The 23,298-nt window shown below is 41.2% G+C and overlaps 1 protein-coding gene and 1 pseudogene across 2 annotated transcripts in view; one reads left to right on the top strand and one right to left on the bottom strand.

Annotated features, from left to right (window-relative positions):
• The window catches only part of lmf1 (lipase maturation factor 1), a 538,909-nt gene that overhangs the window by 180,639 nt on the left and 334,972 nt on the right, over positions 1–23,298 (bottom strand). The window lies entirely within an intron of this gene.
• On the top strand, positions 9,209–9,358 carry LOC145355195 (U2 spliceosomal RNA; annotated as a pseudogene).

Here is a 23,298-nt window from a genome sequence, read left to right as displayed (position 1 = left end):
GCACCCCACTAGTCACCAACCGCCAATCCGAATAGCACCCATTGACCCCCACTCTCGCTATTACATTTTTATACCGAAAGGTTCAGTGATTTCTCTCAATCCAATAAATTAACTGTTTGTTCAGCAAAGTTTAAAGAAAATTTAAAAACAAAATAGAATCAGAGCAAAAAGACAGTTGATTTCCACGGATTATTTTTTTGAAAGCAATGCATTGAAAGTACCTTTGTGAAGCAGCACTGATAGTGAAACCACCTCCTTAAAGTTCAGCAATCAATGCAAAATGTAATGGCTGGGATTCTTCCAAGAAAACTCTAAGCCCCCAATTTGTGGGAAAATGGGAGTAAATCCTATTAGTTTTTTTCAGTGTGATATCCAGAATGATTCTCTATCACAGAGTGCCTCAGCACGATTCACTCTGGAAACCTGGGGGCGAGGCCTATTCACACCCAAGCGGCCAGCAGCACTACTCATGCACTGATCTGTCAGTGCAGAGGTCAGCGCATGCACTGCCAGTCTCTCGATTTCTGGCCAGACCCGCAACCTCCCATTGCTGGCCTAATGAAATTTAAATCACGATACTGAAGTCAGCTTCCTGCCGATTTCTGGCGTGGACCTGATTACACTGGAAATCTTTGGCTGGGAGATGCAGGGAGGATGGTCCCCTTGGTGGAGGGATCCAGGACTGGGGTCATAGCCTGAGGGTTCGGAATAGACCATTTAGGACAGAGATGAGGAGACATTTCTTCACCCAAAGAGTGGTGAGCCTGTGGACTTCCTTACCACAGGAAGTAGTTGATGCCAAAACATTGAACGTATTCAAGAGGTGGCTAGATATAGCACTTAGGCGCAAATGGGATCAAATGTTATGAGGAGAAATCAGGATTAGGCTACTGAGTTGGACGATCAGCCACGATCGTGACGAATGGCGGTGCAGGCTCAAAGGGCCAAATGGCTTCCTTCTGCTCCTATTTTCTATGTTTCTATCTCACTCATCTAATATGCCAACATCCATTGTCTTCCCAATTCTTAGTGTCATCTACAAATCCCTCATCTTGTTTTGTTTCTGTAATCTGCATCACATGTCTATGATTACTTTGACCAATCTGACCAGAATCTATTCCACAACTAACAGCATCAATACAGATTAACTGGAAATTGGTCTAAGGTAGGTTTTTGGCTGTGCTGCACAGCAATAGTGATTATGCTTCAAAAGTAATTCCTTGCTTGGGAAGCACTTTACAACGCCCTGGGGTATGAAAGGTAATAAAATATCAATGCCAATTATAAATGGCCAGAATCTTTTCTTGTAAATTGTGCGGTCTGATTCACTGCATGATTGCATCAATTCCTGGTATCCCTGGGTTCGAGAAAAACACACCTAAAATTAGAAAAAGCATGACTCAAATGATTCATATACTAAGACTTTCCAAAATCAAACATTAAAAAGATCCCGTAGTTTGTTAGTTGGCTTTATTGGAAACAGGCCAATCACAGTCATAAGGAAGTGAGTTTAAGCTCCACTTCAGGTCCTGATCTCACAACCTAAAGCTGCAGTACTGCGCTAATGCTGCATTGCAGGGAAAGGGTAAATAGGATGCATGCTTTGGATCCGAGCCATTAAACCAAGGCCTTTTCCACCAGGCATGCAAGATCCAATCACACCGATCAGAGCAGAGGAGGGAGCAGCTCTAGCAAATATTCATCCCTCAATCACCTGAACAAAGAATTATTATCTGGAATGCAGTACCTGCAAGTGGAATTAGGTTTAACTCAGAAAGCAGTGGTTATATACTTAAAAAGACTGTGAAGAACGAACCAGGGCGAAGCAAATTGGATAGCTCTGAAAGAACTAGCACAGGGGCAGTATGGTGGAACTGTGGTTAGCAATGCTGTCTCACAGCGCAAGGGACCAGGGTTCAATTCTGGCCTTGAGTCACTATCTGTGCGGAGTTTGCATGTTGTCCCGTGTCTGCATTGGTTTTTTCCGGGTGCTCTGGCTTCCACCCACATTCCAAAGATGTGCAGATTAGATGGACTGACCATGCTAAATTGTCCCTTAGTGTCCAAAAATGTGTAGGTTAGGGGGATAAGCAGGATAAATACATGGGGCTATGGGGATAGGTACTTTCTGCTGGAGAGTTGGTGCAGACTTGATGAGCTGAATGGCTTATTTCTCCACTCTAGGGATGCTATGATTCTATGACTGGCACTATGGGCTGAACGGCCTCATTCTGTGCTGTAAGATTCCATGGTTTTATGGATTTCTAGTTGTTTGATATGCACAAAATGACTGCTACAGTTACTTACCTAAGTCACCACATTTCAAAGCAAAGCATTGTGTGAAAGACATCCAAGAGATAAAGCACTGTATGATTATCAAAATAAAAGCAAAAATACTGCAGATACTGGAAACTGAAACAAAAACAGAAAAGCACTGGAAAAACTCAGCAGGTCCAGCATTCTTATGCTTCTTGTACCTCCTGAATGTCTCTTGTTCTTAATAAAGTATAATTGCCTCATAAGTATTCGACATGTTTTGTTTTGGAAGTGAAGAATTGCAATCTGCTGACCAAACATTAAGTACCCAAGTGGTGAGCTTTCACTCTGATATTACAGCTACAGGATACAAAGAACAAATATACTTGGCATGAAGCCACATCTGTGGTAGAAACCGAATGGCAGCTGATGTATGAAAAGTGCCCAATATGAGCCTACACCTCACTGCAATATACCACTCTGAGTTCAGTCGTTTCAATCCCAAGCCACACTCCTGAAATGCTCTTCCAACAAAAATAATTCTTCACACAGCAAACATATTTCCTGAAGCGTTATTACAACAGCACTGAGCTGGGCCTGCTCGCTAATTACTTGAGGTAGATTTACTCCAAATCATTTCCTCAGCATGTGCATAAAACTATATCTGGTTAACATGTTCTGATCCATGGAGTACCACACAGATGCAACTGCATGACGAATATTTATTAGCAATGTAAACCTGTATATAGGTTAATGCTGTCCTGGAGGCAGATTTGCTCAAATGCTGCTCAGGTTTATAATGGGATAATGGATTTTCATGCCGGTTGTGATGCATTGGCCCATTGGCTGCTGTTGGTCCATATTACATTTGCAAACCCTTTTGTATGTGGTCCCAAGAGGAAGCCTTTAGTAATTAATCTTTATTGTCACAGAAAGCTCATTGTTATGGAATATAAAAGGTATATGACCTACCCGTGGGGATATTTGTGTCTGCAGGTGTGTGAATGTGGGTGGCAAGAATAATCTACTTCCAATTTTGGAATTAAAAAAAGTCAAGTCATCAGTAACACTCTATGTTTTGGATGGGCATTTTGCTTTAACTCAACATCAAACAAATAAATTTTATTTAAAAATTAATAAACCAAAATGGCACAAGTTAACCCTTTTCTATCACCTACAATGGATACTAATGAAAATAATTGCTTTTATGTAGCACCTTTTGTAAGCTCAGTAACATCTCGTAGTGCCCTACAGCCAATTATGTATTTTTGAAGTGTGGTCGCTGTTTAAGATCTGAAACACAGCAGACATTTTGCACATAGTAAAGTCCCACAGATAGGAACCAGTTAGCTCAGTTGGCTAAATGGCTGTTGTGTGATCCAGAATAAATGGCAACAGCACAGATTCAATTCCTATTCCAGCTGAGGTAGTTGGTTGGGACCTGACTCCTCTCTCGGCCCCTGAGAGTGGAAGGCAATGGCAAACCACCACTTACAGAAAAACTGCCAAGGAAATGGCTCAACATGAAGCAAATATGTGGCAGTAGCTACATGCACTACTGTAAAGGACAGTATAGTGGCAGACTGATGAGCACTGCTGCCTCACAGTGCCAACACCTGGGTACGAACCTCTTTCTAAGAGTCGGTGCAGACTCAATGGGCCAAACAGCCTCTGTCTGCACTGTATGGATCCTTTGGGATTCTATGGTTATAGCAAAGTAGTGATGACCAGATGATCTATTTTAATGATTTTAGTTGAGGAATAAATATTGACCAGGGTATTGGGCCATCTCCCCCGATCGTTTTTAAAATGTTGCCATGGAATTTTTCACATCTGCCTGAGGGGGCAACAGAACCTCGGTTTAATACCTCATCTTAAAGAAACAGTACAGATATCACATTATCTCCCCCACCCCACCCCCAACCTCTCCAAAATATACATGACCTGAAATTGGGGAAAAGAACGTTGACACCAAGTTCAGAACTGGCATGATTTTAAGCGAATGTATTGCTTCTTTTGTTTCTGAAATGGACAATGTGTAGGGTTGTCACAGCAGCCCAGCAAAAAAAAGAGAGAGAAAACTAGCCAAAAAAAAGCGAAGGACTACTATATACTGCAATCTAATTGGTAGGGCAAAAAAGTGAGTGTTACGATTTAGGAAGCAGACTCTTTTGGAACTACCTTCCTCTGAGATCTGACCAACTTGTAACATTTGTACTGAAGAAGATTAAGCAGCACCACAGAGAGAGAGAGAGAGAGAAAGAGAGTTGCAGGAGGTGGTGTCATGCATTTGCAGTTCCTGTCCTTCTAGGTGGTAAGAGTTGAGGGTTTGGAAGGTGCTGTCAAAAGAGTCTTGGTGAGTTCCTGCAGTGCATCTTGCAGGTGATACACATTGCTGCCACTGTGTGTTGATGGTAGAGGGAGTGGATGTTGCAGGTGGTGGATGGCATTCCGGTCAAGTAAGCTGCTCTGTCCTGGATGGTGTCAAGCTTCTTGAGTGTTGCTGTGGGAGGGCGGGTGGTGTGCAAACTTCCCAGTTTTTGACATGCTCTTGTAGCCACAGTATTAAAATGGCAAGTCCACTTCAGCTTCTGGTCAATGGTAACTCCCCAAGAGTGGGTCTGCCCGTTCAGTGGGACAGCACGTAGTCAGGGATGGTGGTAGTAGTGTCAGGAACATGGTCTGTATGGTATGATACTATATCAAGCTGTTGCTTAACTAAACTGTGGGACAGCTCTCTCAATTTTGGCACATGGCCCCAGATTTTAGTAAGAACTTTGCTGAGTTGACATGGTTGGGTTTGCCATTGTTGCTTCTGACACCTTGGTTGATTCTGGATGATCCATCCAGTTTGATTCTTTCTGTAGATTCTACTTCAGAGGAAAAATTGCCTTCCCCAAAGGACATTTGGGCTTTTACAAGAACTGACAATGGTTTCATGGTCACTATTACTGAGACTGGCTTTTTTTTTATAAATTCCAGATTTGTGAATTGAATTTAAATCCCACCAGATGCTGTCATGGGATTTGAACCCATGTCCCCAAGCATGAGCCTGGGTCTCTGGATTACTAGTCCAATGATATTATCACTGCACTACTGCCTTCCCCTGAGATATGATACGAAGAAATTAGCTTCCCATCTCTGAGTTTATTAATGACAACACTGTCTCACTCTGTTTTTATGGCAAAGTTGCAAACCTCAGTAATGCCGACTCAGAACAAAAATATCCAAGTTTACTCAGTAAAGCTCGTCAATCTTGTTCATAAGCCTCTTAAACTTTCCGCTGGTACAACATAAGTTTTATATTCATTTATTAATGTCACAAGTAGGCTTACATTAACACTGCATTGAAGTTATTGTGAAAACCCCTGGTCGCCACACTCCGGCGCCTGTTCAGGCACACAGAGAGAAAATTTAGCATGGCCAATGCACCTAACCAATATGTCTTTCGGACTGTGGGAGGAAACTGGAGCACCCGGAGGAAACCCACACAGACACAGATAGAATGTGCAAACTCCACACAGACAGTCACCCCAGGCCCAAATTGAACCCGGGTCCCAGGTGCTGTGAGGCAACAGTGCTAACCACTGTATCATCGTGTCACCGCAGTTTCCAGTGGAACAGTGCCGTAGTAACTGCCACATATCCACCTGAGGTTCTTCCTGAAGAAATGACTGCTGTGCGCAAACAACTCTTGTGAGTTACCAGAATCAGGTCTGGGAAACTTTCACTGCTGCTTTTATAAGCATTCTCTTCACCAGCTCTGCCAGCAGGAGGGAGTGCATCAGGGTGATTCACTTATTAATCACTCCCTCCTGATTCTAACGCATCTGGCTTCCATTCAGAGCTCCCCGACAACAGGGTAGAGATAGAAAATCCAAAACATGCCTCACTAACAGCCGAGACTTTACAACCACCTAGGGTCAATGCAAGACATCCGCCCTTGTTGCAGCTATTGCCAGCTATCTCTGCCAAATATTATAAAAACGGGATGTTTATTCAGACAGACCTGCAGGATAAATACAGATTCCTGGTGCTCCTTATATAGGATTTAACAGAGTCCATGAGATCAATTTCCAAATCCAACAACATTTTATTTGGATTATCATTGCTATGTTATTTTAAAAAAATGACATCGTTGACCAAGCATTGGGCACCTGTCCTCATATCTCCTTCAATAAAAACAGAAAATTCAGGAAATATTCAAAAATTAAGTATCTGATCATCTGTGGAGGGGGAGGGAGAGAGAGAGAGAGACACACACACATATCTCCATTGTGTCTCCATGTCACATTTTGTCTGATTACGCTCCTGTCAAGCGCCTTGGGATGTTTTACTATGTTAAAGTTGCTATATAAATTCAAGTTGTTATTATTGATGGGTTGTGAACAATTATTTATAAAGCTGACACTCTTTCCTTCTCCAAAATATGAATGAATACAACACTATAACACTACAAGTTAATAAGATGCTGACATCTGCTCCTTGTTATCATTATTTAAGTCCAACAACTATATTATGCTTTGCTTATGTTGCTCTAGCATATTAATTTAGGAGGTGGGGGGAGGGTTAGCTCAGTTAGCTAGCCTGTGTTTCAGAGTAATGGCAGCAGTGTGTGCCGATCCCCTGTTCTGGATGAGGTAGACATTGGGATCTGCCTCTTCAGCCTTCCGTGTAGTAAAGTCAAGGCAGAAGGTGTGGCTACGTAATCCTCAAATAATCAAAGATGCTACCTGGGGGAAGGGGAAAAGAATATAGACACCAGCCCACCAATTCCACACTAAAGTTGCCAAAAAGCACTTGACCCTAATTCTTTCCATCAGTGCCAGCTACAGACCCCATTAAGGACAATCAGTGGGCTGGCCATCTTTAAAAAGTGCTGCAGGTGGAACTTGAGTGAAGCAGTTAAGCTGAATAGCATTGATGGCATTTGGGAAAAAGATAGATAAACATAAGGAGAGAAAAGAATAGGAAAATTGCTGGTACGGTGAAACAAAGTAAAGTCTGAGGATAAAACTAGCAGAAACTAGATGGGTCAAATGGCCTGTTTCCATGCTGAACATTCTCCATCATTTGTAAAGGAAAAAATTGTGAGTTGGTAAACAGGACACAGCAGTTTTATAAAAGCAAATCAAAAATTAATTTAGTTTGATGCAATTATCTAGGTGCTGTGCATCAATCTTTTTATTTATAAAACTATTTTTCGTTAATGTACATTTTATGCACAACTGATAATAAAGATTATTTTGTTTAATTAGTGTCACAAGTAGATTTACATTAACACTGCAATTAAGTTACGGTGAAAATATCCTAGCCACCACACTCCAGCATTTGTTTGGGTACAATGAAGGAGAATTTAACCTGGCCAATGCCACCTAACAAATACGTCTTTTGTACTGTGGGAGGAAACCGGATCATCTGGAGGAAACCCGTGCAGACACGGGGCAAATGTGCAGACTGTACACAGACAGTGACTCAAGCTGGGAATCGAACCCGGGTCCCTGGTGCTGTGAGGCAGCAGTGCTACCCACTGTAAAGGAAGACGCCATTATCATCACTGAGGAGTTCAGATGATGTAAGTCAATATGACAGTAGGTAATGAACATTATGTAATCTGAAAGTAATCAGTGGTGTTAATTCATGTAATTTTTCTTATACAAAACAACTGCAGGCATCAGTCATGAAGTGTGAATTTCTTTCTAATGAGTAGTTATATAGAATGGTGTCTATGAAGAGTAACTTAGTGTGGCAAATCAAATTGTGCACTGATTTGTCAATTTGAAACATGGACTTCATCAGTTTTCCCATCCTCCAGCATACAGGCTTTGAAAACCTGAGCTTGCTCTTTGTGTTACTTGAATTATCTAGCCTCCTTTTACCAATTTTCAACCTCAGAAGTGTCCAAAACTGCCAGTATTCTAACGAATACCAAATCTCGTTTACCCATTAAGCCTGTGCTTATTGGCCGACATTGACACCCAGTGCAGCAAATATCACAATTCTGAAATTCTCATCCTTGTTTTCATATACCTCGGGCCTTCTCCCACCCATTCTCTATAATGCCCCACAGCCTCATACCCTCATTCCTCCAATTCTCACCTCTTGATCCTCAGAGAAAAGAAAACTTCTTGTCCTCGTTGTCTTAAATGGGTGACCCCTTATCCTTAATTAATGGCCCCTAATACTAGACTCTCTCATAAGAGGAAACATCTTTTGCACATCCACCCTGTTAAGACCCCTCAGGAATTCTTGTTGTTGCTGCTCTCCTCTACATCTTGAGCTCTGGTTGCAGACTCATATAGAATAATAGAAGCCTCACAGTGCAGGAGGAGGCTATCTGGTCCCACGAGTCTGCAGCAAAACAGAGCGTTTTTACCCAGGTCCACCCCCTGTCCTACACCCGAAACACCACACATTTACTCCACTATTACCCCTAACCTACACATCTTTTGACACTAAGGGATTTTCACAGTAACTTCATCGCAGTGTTAATGCAAGCTTACTGGTGACTAATAAATAAAATTTACTTTTACATTAATAAGGGGCAATTTAGCATTGCCAATCCACCTAACCCGCTATGGCAATTTAGCACGGCCAATCCACCTAACCCACTGTGGCAATTTAGCATGGCGAGTCCACCTAACCTGCTTTAGACTGTGGCAAGAAACCAGAGCACCCGGAGGAAATCTATGCAGACATGGGGAGAACATGCAAACTCCACACAGGCAGTGATCCAAGCCAGGAATCGAACCAGGGCGCCTGGCTCTGTGAGGCAGCAGTGCTACCACTGTCCCATCATGTCAGCCCTCAGCACATTCCTCAGCTTAAAAAAAGAATTCTTATAGTTTATGTGAATAAGTAACTTGAGGATGAAATGAGCTCTGGTGTTTCTAATGCCAGTATTTGGAATGAATTCCTTTCATTTTGGAATTGGAAGATAGTATTAGGAAGATAAGCTTCTTGGCCTTTTGGCTAAGATCAAGTGTAGTATCGACATGCTGTGCTTGGTTGAAGTCATTAGGTTAAATTTTAGCTTCATTTGAAGCAATTTTTAAAGCGGCATCTCGGACTTTTAGCTAAGATGCAAATGAGTTCAAGCCTTGGAGGAGGAGCAATGCCTACTCCAATCAGCTTGGGTCATGTAGATCAAGCCCCAGGCAGGGATTAAGAGCCGTATCTCGTCAGGTTGGATCGGGAATGCCTCACTTGTTGAGGCTCTGAATTGGACTTGATTTGACTGAATTGGATTAAAAATAAAAAAAAGACATAATTCTGAGGTAACATGGTACAGATTTCAACAGGCCAACAAATTGAACTTCAATTTTATATGCCTTTCCCATAACCTCAGGATATCTACAAGTGCTTTGCAGGCAATGAAGTTACTGTTGTAATGTAGGAAACTCAGAAGCCAATTTATACACAGCCAACTCTCACAAACAACAATGAGATAAGTGACCAGCTACCCATTTTAGTGATGTTGGTCAAAGGATAAATATTCACTGGATCACCAGGGAGAAATCCATTGCTCTTCTTTGAAACAGTGCAGTAGGATCTTTTTAAGGTGGCATGGTGGCACAGTGGTTAGCACTGTGGCCTCACAGCGCCAGGGACCTGGGTTCAATTCTGTGCTTCAGACATTATCTGTGTGGAGTCTGCACGTTCTCCCCATGTCTGCGTGGCTTTCCTGTGGGTGCTCTGGTTTCCTACCACAATCCGAAAGACGTGCTAGTTAGGTGCATTAGCCATGCTAAATTCTCCCTCAGTGTGCCCGAACAGGTGCCGGAATGTGGCGACGAGGGGACTTTCACAGTAACTTCATTGCAGTGTTAACTAAGCTTACTTGTGACACGAATAACTAATCTTAAAACTTAAACTTTGAACTTTTATGGGCATCCATTTACAATCTAAACCAAATAGTGGCACACCTTCAATAACACAGCCCTCCCACAGTGCTGCATTTCGAGTAGTATCGGCTAGATTTCACGCTCAAATCTTCACTCTTCAATAGTGAGTACGTAAACTGCAACTGAAGCTTACAAAAGGGGCATAAATACTACATCAGTATCAAGCATATGCTCCTAAAGAGGGCAGCATTGTATACATTCACTGCTCTTATTTAGTGATGTTATAAAAACACAATGTCATATGGTTACATAAAATGGCTAAGTTTCAGAAGATTGAAAGGTTGAAGATGCAGCCCGGTTAGCAGTGAGATACAAAGCTGTCCATTTAAATGAACAAAACTCAGGTGACCAATGGAATAAGTTCAGTTTAACCCACATTTTGATACTTTCCATGACAGTGGGAAAACTAGATGCAGTCTTATTTTTAAATCACCGATCTAACCTTCTTTTGAACTGTTCCCCAAAATCAATGTTATTCTGTGTAGTCTTATTCAGAATCTGGTTTTAGTGCCAAAAAGCACATTTGTCTCATACTTAAGAAAGGGGAATACATTGAAATTCTCCACAATAAATGCCAATTTAGTAAAACACTGGACAAAAGTTAGCAATTCCCTTCTGTCTGATAAAGTGCAACTTTACATATGGTGGCAATTTCTCTACCAGTCTGCTGTGAAGCAGATAACATACACAGCCACCATCACTGAGGTTTTCTGTGATAAAGATGCAGTGTGCTCAATGGTTGAGCCAATGTTTATTTTTCAGTTGTGGCAGCCACACATTATTGGCCTGCGTCCTGAGTCACAGTATTGGTCTCCTGAGTAAGCAGAGTACAGCTTCTATATAATGAAGCTACATCTCAGTTTTTCCATGATGGATTTGTATCTTAAATTATTACCGTTAATAGCTCAGCAACTATACAGTGCAATCTTTTAAAGCCATGTTGGTGTTTTCTGCCCATCTTTCTTTTCTCAGTTCACAGCTATTTATTTGGTTGCATCCATCTAGAATAGGGACAAGTAAACAAACCAAACACTGATTCAGCAACTTTCCCACATCAATCTGTTCAACAGTATTGCTTTTTTTTTCATTCATTCTGGTGTGGCTAACAAGGGCAGCATTTAATGTCCATTCCTAGTTGTCCTTGAGGAAGTGGTGGTGAGCTGCAGTCTGTGTGGTGAAGATGTCTCCATCCTGCTGTTGGGTCAGGAGTTACAAAAATTTTGACCCTGTGATGAGAAAAGAAAGTTGGTAAATGTCCCAAGTAAGGATGGTATATTACTTGGAGGTGATCGACTTCCATGCGTTTTTAGGTACCTTCTCGATGACAGAGGTCACATGTTTAGGATGTCCTGTTGAAGAAGCCTTGCTCCAATGCAGCCATTAGCTAGTATGCACTGCATGACAGAGACTGGATTTTTCAGGTGGTACATTATCTCAAGCTGAGGCATTTTAACGTGGAACAAACAGTTACAAGTGTTAATTTTCATAATCTTGCTTCTGAAAAGGTGGTTGAATTCCTGATTCCTTAGATAAAAAGAACAGCCTCCCAGTGCCATTCTAAAGAATTTGAAAGTTTCTCCAAGGCTAGTGTCTAGACACTGGCAAGGTTAGTACATGAGCTAAGTGCAATGACTTCTGCCTGATTGGCACTCCAGGGAACCATCCTCAGAGGGCAGCACAGCGTACCAGACCTGGCAAGATGCGGAAGTCAGAATGAACTGACACTGGAACAGACGCAGGAGAAGGTGGATTCTGGTAATGGTAATCGGCAAGGTTATGGCTCATGTCGCAGAGTTTATGCATGCAAACCTTCATACTCTACTACAGCAAGTCTTTTTGTACCTTTTGCACGCTCACAACTCTGGAGAACACACAATCAAGATGTAACATAGAATAAAAACCACAGCAATTGCATCTGCCAAAAGTTTCAAGTTGGTGACATTCTGCAGATTGGGAAATGCACCAAAATGGTGATATGAAGCAACAGAGTGCTTGCTATTGCTGTTTTCCCCCTCTTGCTCCGTTTGACTTGTGAACGTGTTCTGCCTCATATGTTCTAAATTTGGGATGTTTTCACTTATTGATTGTACTTCTGTTCCTTAGGTGGGTATTTTACCAGAATTGCCCAAGGCTCATAAGATTGCACCCGAGGCAATGGAAAACGCCGTTCTGTGATCCTGGCCCACCCCAATTCTGCGGCAGGCATGCTGTAAAATCAGGGTCTTAGTGTCTCACATGTCTAGGATTAATGCCTAGAAATATAAATTAAGCTAAATGATGGTTGTGCATCAGAGTTGATGGGTAATGGAAGAGAAATACCCTTACAAACAAATGATTTAGTTGAAGAAGGCCATGAAAGGTAGCAGCTGAGGAGAATCAAGATAAGTCTGCAAAGTGAACAAATTACCCCACCATATGTCTGTTTGCACACACCAAACTACTGATTGTAAAAAAGGGCAATAAATATTTTAAAATAGCTCTGTTATTTCATGTAGACGTGTAATATGTGATACGCTAAGGCCCTAATTTTACCAGCATGCCTGCCCCGGAATCGGGATGGGCCAGGATTGCAGAACAGCATTCTCAGTTGGCCTCAGGCGCGATCTTACAAGCCTCAGACGGACATGCCGGTAAAATTCCAGCCTAAGAAACAAAAGTACAATCAATAAGTGAAAACATCCCAAATTTAGAATATGTGAAGCAGAACAAGTTCACAAATCAAACACAGCAAGTGGGGGAGCTCCTTAAAGTTGCTTCAGCTGTACTGGTAGACTTATGGAAAGGTCATTGGTCGGAATTATACTGTCCTGCCTGCCATGGGAATCAGAGTGGGCAAGGGGCAGACAATGGAAAGGTCTGGTGACCTTGAGTGGAATTTTACAGTTTCGGGATGAGCGAGGCAGTTAAATCCCGTCCAATGTGTTGTTCAGCCCATTGAGAATTCTGCAACTCCAAACAGCAATGTTACTGAATACTAGGTAGTATTGTTTCAAAATGATATCAGTATTTGTTTAGCTTTCTAAGGTTTACTGTGAAATGAATTAGTGAACATTTAAACTATCATTTCCTTTGATAATCTGCTGTATTAAGAAGAAAAGCTTGCATTTATATAGCAATTTTCATGATCACCCAGTGCTCTAAGTATTTTACAGCCAATAAAGTACTTTGTGAAGTGTTGCAATGACAGTAACAGTCTCTGTTGTGGTCCGAGCTCCACACCGTATTACCCTAAAGGGTTAATCAATGTTTTTTTCCATGCACTGTAACTTCCAATCCCTCCACAGACGTTCACAGGCTAAATGCCAAATGAGGCCAGAAGGCACATTTTACTGTAGTGGACTCTCGAGCCACTTGTGTGCCGGTTCCAACAAGGAAAAAAGCTGTTCCTACTGCTCTGCTGAGCAAGTTGATGAGAAACAGCGACTGAGCTGTAGAAGTGAAACATCCAAGAGCTTGCTGGGGGTTTCCACACCCAGCCTGCAGATTTCCGATTTCATTGTAACCCTGGTGTTCTCCAGCTTGAGTTCGGAGTGCACAGCAGGCAGGTAAAATTACAAATTTAAGAAATTACGTGTCCTTCCTAGGATAATATAGGATCAACATTTTATTGCTTGTAAATTTAACTAACTGCATTTCGTTGTGACTTTCACATTCCATGGAACAATAAATTCAACAGCATGGGGTCTTGGAGACTCTAAATCTGAGGAAACCCAGGAATAATTAACCCTTGGTTTACTTGGGGCAGTAATTGGCCCAGGCATATTCAACTTGCTTATTTGCTGACACTCATTGGGTCAAACTAATCTCGATGGCTGAAAAAGAGATAGTGTTTCAAATCAAAGTTTTATATTGTCACCAAATTATTTAAAAGTGCTAAAGTCTTATCGGCAAAATAAATTAATCTGTGGTGTAACTGATAAAAAGGTTTTCCTTCACAACTCAACCTCATGACTGTTTGTTACTGATTCCAAATGATGTCTTGTCTTCAAGTTGGCCACTGGCTGAAATACTTTGTAACAATAAATGCCTCCATTCTGTAAGCAAAACGTAGGAGATGAAATAATTTGGTCCATTGGAAATCTATGGCAATAAATCCACTCCATTTCACTGGTGACAATGAGATTTGAAAGTTTAAAGAACAAGTGCAAATCACAGAGTTTGAATTATAGAATCACCAAAGATCCTTAAAGAGCACCTTCCAAACCCAGGACCACTTCCATCTAGAAAGACAAGGATAGAAGATAAATGGGAACACATGCAAGTTCCCCTCCAAGCCACTTACCATCCTGACTTGGAAATTTATTGTTGTCCCTTCGCAGGCACTGGGTCAAAATCCTGGAATTCCCTCCCAACAGCATTGTGGGTCGACTCACAGTACATGGACTGCAACAATTCACGAAGGTAGCTCACCGCCACCTTCTCAAGGGCAACTAGGGATGGGTAATAAATGCTGGCCTACCCAGCAATGCCCATGTCCCACAAATGAAAAAAAAATCATAGATTCATAAAGTAGAGAAGACCATTCAGCCCTTTTTTATCTGTGCCAGCTGTCTGAAACAATTATTCACTCCCCTGCTCTTGCTACTTGTCCTACAAATTTTTCACTTCCAAGTATTTATCCAACTCCCTTTGGAAAGTTACGATCAAATCAGGCATTGCTTTTGAGGCCATAACAATTTGCTGCTTAAAACAAAAATCTCTTCATTATCCCCATGGATGTTTTGACAATTACATTAAATCTTTGGTTACCATTCCTTCTGCCTATAGAAAAATATTCTCCGCTGCTGCTCCATCAAGACCCCTTATAATTTTGAACACCTCTATTAAATCTCCCACTAACCTTTCACTGCTCAAAGAAGAAACTAAGCTTTTCACATGAATGAGGACTCTTAACTCCAATATCATGCTGCAACTTCTCAAGAATCACGAATCTGAGAATCCTCATGAAGTCATAAGCCAAGAAGGAATGAATGGGAAACTTTTTAAAAGACCAGGATTTAAATGGTGTGTAATTAGTTACGTACTATTTCTCATAATCAGAGCTCTTTGTTATGTTTCAAAAGCTGAAATTGAATGGGCAGTTAATCAGGAGGGAGGGAGGGTGGTAGCTGGAGGCCTGTTGCCTTCCCAACTCCATACTGATTCAATTCATGGTGGGAAGGTTCATGGATGCCCTTCCCATCCCATCATCAATTGAGACCCTGGAGTGGGAAATTAATGCCTACTGAAGGGCCTCATCCTGCTGTTACTGGCATTCACCAGTGGCCTGTGAAGGATTCACCATGCAGGAAGCTTGAGAAGCAAAGCCTGGTCGGTGTTGCTTCCAACTTTATAGGAAGTAGTATCTAACTGAGGAAGTCAGCATCAGAAAAGGCGCGCCACCCCTCTACCCCTTTTGCTGACTCCCTTCCATCTCCTGCAACCTCCGCCCAGCAATCCTGCCATCTCTTGCCTGTGACCCGAGTCTTTCATAACCCTGGGACTCTGGCAGGTGCATTACCAGCAGTAGTCACTTCTGCCCTGGTGGCGCTGCTGAACAATGAAGAGCCGCTGACCTCTAATTGCCCAGCAAGTGGTAATTCCAGCCCCAGGGAATGTTTTGCAGTTAAGTGCCTGATTGGCACTTAATAAAGCAGGCCTTCCCAAAAAGATGTCATGCAGGGTATTCAGCAGCTCACCAGCCAGTGGACAAGACTCCCATTGCCGACATTAAAATCTGTCCAAAGGGTAACTAAGAATTGGATTCAACCTTAGGGGAGGCCTGAAGCAAAAACAGAAGTTAAGAGTGTTCTACTGGGGAGGCTAATTACCTTCTGGATGGAGCAGCTGAAATGGACCAAATGGCCTCCCCCATAAGTCCCAATTTTTCACCTTGTCGGATGAAATTTCAATCATGTGTCCATTGCACAAAAATAAAACACGCACATTTTATAGGAAGTTACTGTCTACACCAATCCAATGCTTTTCGGGACGTATTGGAATGCTGATCAATATTTCTGATCAATCTCTGCAGTATTCTGGCCAAATCCTCCACCTAATAACAGTGGATGTGGGAGGGATTTTTGTGAAGATAAATTCTTCACCATGAGAAAAAAAGAACAGTTTTCAAATCTGAAACCGCCAAATTCTATGCAGTGACAGTCGCGGTGTAGTGCAAAGTTGCTTATTTGCCTATTAAAATCACCAACTTGTTCTGTTGCCATGAATTTTAGGCTCAGATAAATAATAAACTTTACTAAGATGTGCATGAATGGAATTGTCATCTAGAATGCTGGTTGAGGCCCAGGGCTTACTAGACTCCTTATTCACTTTTGCCTGTGTAGCCAAATTCCCCTCCAACTCAATTTTCATGTTTGCTGATGATACCAGCATTGTGGGTCAGATCTCAAACAATGACAAGAAACAGTACAGGAATGAGATAGAGAAACTGGTGAACTAGTGTGATGCCAATAATCTCTCCCTCAATGTTAACAAACGAAGGAGATAGTCATCGATTTCAGGAAGCATAGTGGAAGGCATTGTCTATATCAATGGGGATGAAATAGAAATGGTCGAGAGCTTCAAGTTTTTAGGTGTCCAGATCACCAACAACCTGTCCTAGTCCCTCCATGCAGAGGCTATAGTTAAGAATGCTCACCAATGCCTCTACTTTCTCTGGAGGCTAACAAAATTTGGCATTTCTGCTTCAACTCTCAGCAACGTCTACAGATGCACCATAGAAAGCATTCTTTCTGGTTGTATCACAGCTTGGTATTGCTCATGCTTTGCCCAAGACTGCAATAAACTACAAAGGGTTATGAACGGAAACCAGTCTATCACTCAAACCAGCCTCCCATCCATTGACTCTGTCTACAATTCCTGGTGCTTCGGAAAAGCAGCCAGCATAACCACATGGTCGGGACATACTCTCTTCCACCTTCTTCTGTCTAAGATCATATAATCACACCAAGCGACTCAAAAACAGCTTTTTCCAAGATAAAACTTTCAGTTCTTGTACTGAAGATGAACACATTCAAACTAATCTATGAAACAGAGTATTACATCGAACTTCTGGTACAATAACAGCCATTAAGCCCAACTCATACAAACTGATGTTTTACGCTGCACACCAGCCTCTTCCTACCCCTATGCATCTAACCCTATCTAATCCCTTCTTCCTCCATCTGTTTATCTAGCTTCCACTTAAATGCATTATGAATGCTGTACTTCACAAGATGATTATATTTTAAAATTGGATTTTTAATTAGAGTAAAACAGAAAGCTGCATTATGAACAGGAGGGGGCTAATTTTTTAAAAAAAAACAGGGTGAGGTCTTAGTCCCATATCAGTCACATCTGTAAAGTGGTTGTCATGAACTCCTAGTAAACACTTCAGTCCTAATAAGTATGCATGGGGAAAAAGCGCAAATAGAATAGAAAACTCAAATAGAAATCTATTCAATTGTTAAGTGACAGTTCTAGCGCTTCTATCAGGAGCACACAGAACAAATTAAATGCAGCTGCTGAGACAAAAAGCTGCTGCTGTGGACAGGAAGGGGAAACAAGATGTGCCATGCTGGTGATAATCAGATGGAGAAAACAGAGACACAGTGGAACGACTGTCAAAGAATGCTGGGAAATTTGACTTAGCATGGTGGGGCGAGGTGAACCTTTGCTGAAGAAATGGGGGTAACTTTAAAACTATCCCTTTAATGCTACATGTCTGCCAGAACTGTGACATAGAGTAAAAGCATTTTGTAAGCCATATGTTAAGTTGACTTCATATGATGTGATAGTATGAAAGCTTTAGAGGTAGCAATGAGCACATCTCTACATTGTTTATTAAAAGTTCAATCTGTGGTTTACCATCAAACTGGCAGGAAGCAATGTTGCAACCCTCCTCCTGCATTTTGAATCTGTGCAAATGAACTAACTCTTTCAGTTCATTTTATCTTGAGTTTGCTTTGGGGTTATTAATAGAAAACTGGATCACACCAAAACTGAGCGGTTGAGAAAAACATCGCTCCTTAAAAAAGGAGAAAGGAAATTAGAAACACCTTTCTGTTCATGGAAGGGTGGTGAGATGAGAAAGTAGTATTATTTAAATTTAACAGGCAAAGGAAACTATGAAACAGAATATCTGTGAAACAGAGTATTACATCGAACTTATAGTACAAAGCAGGCCATTAAGCCCAACTCATTAAAGTTTGTCAAGGTGGAAATTACCCTTTTCTTAAGTTTAATGTATCAATTTCCTCTTAATTAATGTTTGATCTTTGTTGAATTTGGTTTGTATGTTACAGTAAAAGTATTAAAATGTGAAATCTTGTTCTCCCATTATTTCTATTGCTTGTTTGAGAAATCTTTCTCTTTTAAAAGTTATTGGTCTCTACGAGGACCCTAATAGCATCAATGCTATTTCCCTCAACAACTCCCCTGTGGTTACAAGCTCCATATCAAGTTCTTCTTAAGGACGAAGAATTCAATAACGTTTAACTTTGTTGACTTGTCATTGATGGAAAGTGCAGTATTCTAACCAGAGGACATACACCTGACATTTGCTGGATATAATATTAATCTGCTTGTCCGTGTAAGACAGGCAATGATATCCAAAGTGGATAACAACAGGTTTCCTTGTTTTAAAAGCATTACATACTGTAGGCTTTCAATGTGCTTTTGGTTTGTAATTGAGGATAGTTTTACAAGTATGCTCTGGAAGCTTGTAACTTCATCTGCAAATGTATATCTTAGAAAATCGCCTCCATATGTACAAACAGAAATGCAAAATATACTTTCAAAGCACTACAAAGATAAATGAGAGGCATCCTCCTTCATCCCCATGGTGCAAAGTGCATTTATTTGCATTTTCTCTCTAACCCCATACCAAGATGGAGTTACTGCTCTAAGCTTACTTCAAAATACTCCAACTGTGCCAGGAAGCTGGTAACGTAATATGCAATGTCCTTAATGAGTAAAGGAGCCATCCAGCAAGCAACCTCATGCTATTTCACGCTTTATCATGTCCAAATTTCAGCAAATAATCTGATTTATTCCATTTACTTGGCAAGAACAGCCAACGGGGATCGGCAGCAGTCAAACCGGGCAATGGGATCAGTGCTTATTTCATTTGTCAGCATGTATTGATTAAGACAGAACAGATTTTCAGACATCATCCTGTTGATTTATCATCACCATCATCATCAGACATCACCAACGGAGAATCCTAACATCAGGCATTTTCTAAAATGGATGGTTAATGCTTACAATTTTAGCAATCAGTAATCTTTTTATTCAAAGGCAATCAGTTTACATAAACAGGGTGATCAAGAGTTAAGTCCACATATTGGGACTGTCCTACTCAGCTTAACAACAAAGCAATAAAGCTTTAAACTCTGCATATAAAGTTTGATTTCCACTTTAAAAATGCTACAGTGGTACAGTAGGTCTGCTTACCTTCAAATACTAAGTTAATTAAATTGTACAAGCCAGAAAAGGACCAGAGATTTATCTTTCACTCATTGATCACTTTGGTTATTACTCTACACCATATGACTTGCAACGAAAAAAATGATGAAACTAAGCAAATCTGCTTCTGTATCCAGCTCTGCACTGCATGTTTAATAAAATTAAAGAAAATAAACAGGTCCAAGTTTAAAAAAAAACACTGTGGAAGCCAAAATACTCATTTAATTACAGTACATTCGAATAGAGAAAAACATTTCTTCAGGATATAGTCCAAATGCTAATATTTCCATGTTGGAACTAGCATTGGAACTGTTTAGAAAGAACAAATGATGGAGCTTTATGTTTTCTGATTCAAATTAGCTTCTCTGAAGAGAGTAGCAATATCTTGTACAGTTTAAAAACTGTTAACTTGAATCTGAAGTAACTGGTGGCTAAAGGTGGTGTTACATAGCCACAAACATCCTCGGGGTTATGATGATGCCATGTGACAACGAAGGTCAAGTTCTTACCAAAAGTCATGCAGATTTGAAGTTGAATTGCAGGTTGAGGGATGACAAGGTGGCACAATTCCCGCTGCCTTGGCAAAGCAGCCAGCATAATTAAGGGCCGCACGCACCCCAGACATTCTCTCTTCCATCTTCTTCCGTCAGGAAAATGATACAAAAGTCTGAGGTTATGTGCCAACCAATTCAAGAACAACTTCTTCCCTGCTGCTGTCAGAGTTTTGAATGGACATCCATTGCATTAAGTCGATCTTTCCCTATGCCCTAGCTATGACTATAACAGTACATTCTACACTCTCTCGTTTCCTTCTCTATGAACAGTATGCTTTGTTCGTATAGTGCGCAAGAAACAATACTTTTCACTGTATGTTAATACATGGTGACAATAATAAATCATATCAAATCAAAATCAAACAATGGTTAGCACTGCTGTCTCACAGTGCCAGGGACCCAGGTTCAATTCTAGCCTTGACTGACTATTTGTGTGGAGTTTGCACGTTCTCCCTGCGTCTGCGTGGATTTTCTCCAGGTGCTCCAGTTTCTTCCCACAGCCCAAAGATGTGCAGGTTAGGTTGATTGGCCATGCTAATTTGTCCCTAAGGTGTTTCAAATTGTGTAGGGGAATCACCAGGACAAATACGTGGACTTATGGGGAGAAGGCGTGGGCAGGATTCTCTATCTGGGGGTCGGTGCCGACTCGATGGGCCAAATGGCCTCCTTCTGCACTATAGGTGTTCTATGATTCTCAAGCTACAAAGGAGTCGCAAACCAGCCAGCCATCCATTGACTCCATCTACACTTCCCACTGCCTTGGAAAAGCAGCCAACACAATCAAAGATCCCACACACCCCGGATATACTTTCTTCCACCTTCTTCACTGGGAAAATGATACGAAAGCCTGAGGTCACGTACCAACGGACTCAAGAACAGCTTCTTCCCTGATGCCATCAGGCTTCTGAACAGACCTACCTCACATTAAGTTGATATTTCTCTACACCCTAGCTATATCTTCTGCACCCTCTCCATTCCTTCTCTATAACGGTATGCTTTGTCTGTATAGCGCACAACAAACAACACTTTTCACTGTATACTAATGTGTGTGACAATAATAAATCAAATAATAAAAAAGCTTTGAGGGGAGATGAGTAAGCTGCTCCTGGACCTCGTCACTTTATCTTTGCATTAACAGGCACTGGAGAAGATGTCAAAAAGACACACAAGGATGATATTAGAACTAGAAACTGTTAAGTATCAGGGAAGATCAAAAAGGCCCGAAGCTCTTTTCTTTAGAAGAGACAAGTTGAGGTGTGACCTAATAGAGATCTTAAAAATTATGAAAGGCTTGGTAGGTTTCACACAGAAGTTTCCACTTCTGCAGGAAATCCACAATAGGGGCACATACACCCAGGTGAAACTGTTTTACTCTGAGGGTAGCTAGAATATGAAACTTGCAACCATATAGTCAAACACTGAGAAAATTCTGGCGAGTGCCACCTCAGACAGAGAGGTGTAGCCACTCAGGCCCATGTCAACTTTTCCCCCCATATTTTTTGACACTTAGGCAAAGAAAATCAAGGAGGTGGGTCCCATGGCATCATGGTCTGAATAAGCCCATTCAGCCAATAATCACAGTTCTTAACAGGTTGCATCATTTTAAAAGGGTACCCCACTGTCTGAAAGTTAAAAGAAGGATGAAGAACCCCCCCCTCTGACCACAGACACGGAATTCCCACTATCACACCCAATAGACCCACCTCACACAGCACCCTGGGGCATCTAACAACAATGGGGGAAGGAAAGTCCCTCGCACATAATCTAGTAAAGCACAGAAAGAGGCTACTCAGTCCATCAAACATGTGCTGGCTCTTTCATAAACAATTCAGTCAGCCCCAGTTTCCAATTCTTCTTCCACTTCCCTACAAACATTTCTGCTTGTGAGATTTACCCAACCTACCACTGAAAGTCTTTCCACCATCCTATCAGGCAATGCATTTACAAGGTTTTTTTTTAAAATAACAAAGTATTGGGGTGAATATCATGAATACATTTAAGGGGAAGCTAAACAAGTACACTCAGGAGAAAGGAAGGGAGTATATTCTGACTGGGCTAGAAGTAATAAGGTGGGCAGAAGGGTTGTGTGCAGTATAAAGGCCAGCATGAATCAGATTGGCTGAATGACTTGTTTGTGCTGTAAATTCAACATAATATATGCAAAGACACTGAAATTCAACATCATCAGGAATCAGGTTAGGAAAGCATAGCCTTGGAGAAATGAAAATGTATATTATGTTATAGACTGCTACTGTGTGAAAATGGGTTTATTTTGAAATATTTCTTTTCTCACTGGCGAAGAAAGCACAGGCATTTATATAGAACTCTTCATGAGTTCAAACAATCCATATCAGGCATTATTCACAGACAATGAAATATACTCACTGCTCTATTATAGAGAAGCAACACACAAGTGTGTGCACAATAGGGTTTCATGAACTGCAATGTAATAATGACCAGATAATCTATTTTAATGGTGTTTGGTTGATGAATAAATATTGTCGGTGAGAACTATCCTGCATTTCCCCTAAATCACGCCATGCGATCTCTCGCATAATTCACCATATGAGACAGGCTTGGTTTAACATTACAATGTCAATTCTGTGCTCAGTATAGCAATGGAATGGCAACCTAGATCTGGCGTGGGATTGAACACCTGAGCTTCTGATTCAAATGAGACAGTGCTACTACTAAGCTAAGCTGACACTAATATGGCTTATTTGTTTTTCATGACTTTCACAATTTCACAATCTGATGATCATGAAACCATTGTCATTTGTCAGGAAAACCCATCTGTTTCACTAATGTCCTTTAGGGAAGGAAATCTGCCGTCTTTATCTGGTCTGACCTACATGTGACTCCAGAGTCACAGCAACGTGATCGACTCTCAACAGCCCACTAAGGGTAACTCGGGATGGGCAACAAATGCTGGCCAGCCAGCAATGCTCATGTCCCATGAATGAATAAATAAAAATCACTATTCTTACTGATTTCATGAACTATTGCTGCATTATCCTGAACATTTAAATATCCTTTTTAAAACAAACAAAAATCCGCGAGATTGATACAAAAATCATTCTACGTTGTCTTTCATTTTTTCATTATTCACTAAGTGAACTGTTGAAACGTAATGACGCAAA

The sequence above is a fragment of the Carcharhinus amblyrhynchos genome, chromosome 18 (assembly GCF_965287045.1).
Source record: "Carcharhinus amblyrhynchos chromosome 18, sCarAmb.v2.hapA, whole genome shotgun sequence".
NCBI classification, from domain to species: Eukaryota; Metazoa; Chordata; class Chondrichthyes; order Carcharhiniformes; family Carcharhinidae; genus Carcharhinus; species Carcharhinus amblyrhynchos.
Note: the sequence above shows the minus strand (reverse complement) of the source record. Positions and strands in the feature narration are given on the sequence as shown.